The sequence below is a fragment of the Oryx dammah genome, unplaced genomic scaffold (assembly GCF_014754425.2).
Source record: "Oryx dammah isolate SB20612 unplaced genomic scaffold, SCBI_Odam_1.1 HiC_scaffold_26, whole genome shotgun sequence".
Lineage (NCBI taxonomy): Eukaryota > Metazoa > Chordata > Mammalia > Artiodactyla > Bovidae > Oryx > Oryx dammah.
This window is the reverse complement of record NW_024070210.1, coordinates 1,454,008-1,458,280: the sequence shown is the minus strand read 5'-3', so window position 1 is coordinate 1,458,280 and position 4,273 is coordinate 1,454,008. Positions and strand designations below refer to the sequence as shown.

The 4,273-nt window shown below is 48.6% G+C and overlaps 1 non-coding gene across 1 annotated transcript; it reads left to right on the top strand.

Annotated features, from left to right (window-relative positions):
* Window positions 1-2,973: 2,973 nt before the first annotated feature.
* Window positions 2,974-3,045, top strand: TRNAC-GCA. The gene has a single exon. It is a non-coding gene; the product is annotated as a tRNA-Cys (tRNA).
* The last annotated feature ends 1,228 nt before the right edge of the window (window positions 3,046-4,273 follow it).

Here is a 4,273-nt window from a genome sequence, read left to right as displayed (position 1 = left end):
TCTGGCCTGAGGTCAGGTCGTAGCCTGCACCACGCAAGGCAGGTAAACCTCCCGTGGAAAACGTACAGTCTTTGTGGCTTGGAGATCCAGAGCACCGACTAACGGAAGAGCCAGAGTGGGGACCCCCAGCTTCTCTGTGTAAACTCAGGCCCAGGGCTGGCCCCTGAACCATACATTCACCACTAAGGCTGGAAGAACGAAGCTAGAATTTCCCTCGTGCTGTAGGGGAGGTGATTTTGCAGTTGAGTTCACCTAAGTTAACTGCCTGTTTAAAAATTATTATTTTTAGAGAAAGGTAGTTAGAATCCAGAATTTCTACATCAAGACTCTTGAGACTCCCTTGGACAGCAATGAGATCAAACCAGTCAATCCTAAAGGAAACCAACCCTGAATACTCACTGATGCTCAGGTTGAAGCTCCAATACTTTGGCCACCTGATACGAAGAGCTGACTCACTGGAAAAGACTCTGAAGCTGGCAAAGATTGAAGGCAGGAGGAGAAGGGGGGCAGCAGAGGATGAGATGGTTGGATGGCATCACCGACTCAATGGACATGAATCTGAGCAAACTCCCAAGAGATAGTGGAAGACAGAGGAGCCTGGCATGCTGCAGTCCATGGGGTCACAAAGAGTCGGACACGACTTAGTGACTGAACAGCAAGCACCAAATTATACACAGCAGCCACTAGTCACACGTGACACTTGAATTTGTTGTTGACTTTAAAGTCAAACATTCTGGGGGGTGGGGTGGGAAGTTCGTTCCCCACTTGCAAGTCTGGTAGCGCCACGACAGGCTTCAGAAGAGCGCAGGTACAGGGTATTCCTGTCGCCACAGAAGTGATGGGCGGTGTTTATCTGATCAGTTAAAACATGGAGGCTGTCAGAGCTGACCAGAAAAACGAAAAAAAAACGCTGCTGTACGCTGTCCACAGCAAACACACCTGGAATATATAAAGACACAGATAGATTGGAAAGTAAATGGAAAAGACACTACGAATGTTAAGTAAATGAAGCCTGTGGTAACTAGATTAATATCAGACAAAATAAACTTCAAGGCAAAGGGTATTACCAGAGATAAAGAGAGATCTCATAAAAATGGTCCCTGCATCAGGAGGATATGATAATTATAAATGCTTATATTCAGGCAGGAGACAGACAGGCCCCAGGCTGAACAGTTTCTCCCCTGTGGACAGAAACCCCTTAACAGCAGAAACTCCATAAAGCAGATTGATGAAGGAGGCTGGGCCTTGCCCAGATAAGAGAGAAAAGACCACACACTCCATTCTCAGAGTTAAGACCTCCCAGACTACCCGTGCCCAGAAAGGCTCCGCAGAGGTCAGCAGAAAGGAAGCATCGCCTCAGAGTCAAATGGTGCAGCTACCCAGAGGCGGCTTCTCTGGAATCCATCTGGGCTAAAAGATGCACACACGTGCGGGAGGATCCTGAGATAAGCCAAACACAGACTCGGAACCCGGCAAAGCAAGACGATTGCTCAAAGGAACCCTGGAAGAAATGCCCCATAAAGTGATCCAAACTGCTGCAAGGGTGGGACTCTCAGCCCTCCTGTGTGTCTGTCCACACACACTGTACTCTCAGCCTAATAAATGCTCACTTGGCTGTTTTTTGGTAATCAAAGGAATAGGGAGGAGCAGAGAAAGGCTTTGTGCCCAGGAGCCCCCCAGGGCCCTGCTTGGTATCAGTGCAGATGGCCAACAAGCACATCAGTCAACTCAGGTGCTCAGTCCTGTCCGACTCTGCAACCCCATGGACCGTAGGACCAACAGGCTCCTCCGTCCGTGGGATTTCCCAGGCAAGAACACCGCACTGGATTGCCATTTGCTCCTCTAGGGAATCTTCCCGACCCAGGGATCGAACCCTCATTTCCTGCATTGCAGGCGGATTCTTTACTGCTGAGTCGTCAGGGAAATGCAAATTAAACTGCAGTGAGATATCCGTACACATCCACCAATGTATTTAAAATTAAGATGACTGATACTGCCAAATGTTCACACGGATATCGGACATCCAGAACTTGTACCTTGTCAATTGGTACAACTACTTTGGATAAACGTTAGTTTCTTATGAAATTAAACACCGCCACTAGGGTCCAAAGAGTCGGACACGACTGAGTGACCGAACTGAACTGAACTATGACCCAGCAATTCCACTCCTGGGTGTTTACCAAGAGACACGAAAACATACATCCATGAACACTTGTGCAAGAATGCGCCTAACAGTTTTAGTTATGATGACATTTTCTTTTTGGTAGTCCACCGGTTTTTAATTGCATGTAGGGATAATTCAACAAATCAACAAATGTTGTGACCCCGTGGACTATACAGTATCCATGGAATTCTTCAGGCCAGAATACCGGAGTGGTTTGCCCTTCCCTTCTCCAGGGGATCTTCCCAACCCAGGTCTCCTGATTTGCAGGCGAATTCTTTACCAGCTGAGCCACCAAGGAAGCCCAGCAATACTGGAGTGGTTTGCCCTTCCCTTCTCCCGCAGATCTTCCCAACCCAGGAATCAAACCGGGGTCTCCTGGCATTGCAGGCAGATTTTTTACCAGCTGAGCTACCAGGAAAGCCAAATAGATAACAGATAGTGGCAGTATTACGGGAAAAGATACAGCAAAGCAGGAGGAGAGAATTCCCTGGCCAGTCTTGGTGCACTTTCTTTCTAATGTAATCAGAGAAGACTCACTAATATGGCGGCACTGAAGAGAGTCCTGAGGAGGTGAGGTGTGGTATTTGAGGGAAACTCGGCAAGTAGAGAGGACGCATGTGCAAAGACCCTGAGGTGATGTGTTCAGGGAACATCAGGAACTCAGAGGAAGGGGAGTGAAATAGATAAATTGAGGTCAGGTCACTAGGTATTTGTGTAAATTAGCAGGATCTTAGAAAACATCAGAAGAATTTCAGCGGACGAGAGTCATACCCTGGTGGATGCCAAGCACCTTTAATAGTCCTGATTTCTCCCTGGTGGCTCAGAGGAAAAAGCGTCTGCCTGCAATGCAGGAGACCCAGGTTCGATCCCTGGGTTGGGAAGATCCCCTGGAGAAGGAAATCGCAACCCACTCCAGTCTTCTTGCCTGGAGAATCCTATGGACGGAGGAGCCTGAGCGGGCTACAGTCCACAGGGTCGTAAAGAGTCGGACACGCCTGAGTGACTTCACTTCACTTCTATCAGTAAGGAGAATATTCAACCAATAAAAAGGGAAGGACTAGTAAGATATGTAACATGGCTAGATCTTAGAAATACAGGGCTTTACACGAATACATAACTATGAATCCATTTATATGAAGATGTAGAACAAGCAAAACTAATTTCTACAAAGGGAAAAGCTGATGGCAGAAAAATTCAGAACGCTGATTGCCTCTGTAGGAATGTGGTTGGGAACTTGTTGGGAAGGGGCCTGGGATATTTGGTGGATAGGTTGGATAGATTTGTGTTTAATTTGCAAGACTGAATGCATTTGCCAGAACTCATTTAATGGTACACTTAAGATTTGTGCATTTCATAGTATGTAAATTTTATTCCCAAAGAACACAATCTGTAAGTAAGTAGGGTTGTATTGATCTCTACCGGCTTCCCAAGTGGCTCAGTGGTAAAGAATCTGCCTGCAATGCAGGGGTTCGATCCCTGGGTCAGGAAGATCCTCTGGAGAAGAAAACGGCAACCCACTCCAGTATCCTTGCCATGGACGGAGGAGCCTGGCGGGTTACCGCCCGCGGGGTCTCAACAAGTCAGACACGACTTGGTGACTAGGCCACAACACTGAACTGCAGGAAGGACAATGCAGGCGGGGGCGGGGGCGGGGGCGGGGAGGAGCAGGGCCCTGACGCCTGCAGCTCAAATGGGTCCAAACGAGCTGAGCTGATGGATGGAAAGAGGGACGGACAGATACGTGAGAAAGCAAGAAGAGTAAAATGTTCGTTGAGTACACGGCAATTCACCGAAACATTCTTTCGACGCGGCGGTGGGGGGCTCATCACAGGACTCGCCCTGGGTGGACACACGTGTTCCTCCTATAAGCGTTGTTCTCTAAAGCCCTTGCTCCCAAGAGGCGAGATAAAAGCAGGGCATCCGGGAGTGGAGAGGAGAGAAACGAGAGAGCGACACTGGCGGCATCGTCGGGAGGACTCATGTTGAAGCTGAAGCGCCAATCCTTTGGCCACCTGATGCGAAGAGCTGACTCACTGGAAAAGACCCTGATGCTGGGAAAGATTGAGGACAGGAGGAGAAGGGGACGACAGAGGATGAGATGGCTGGATG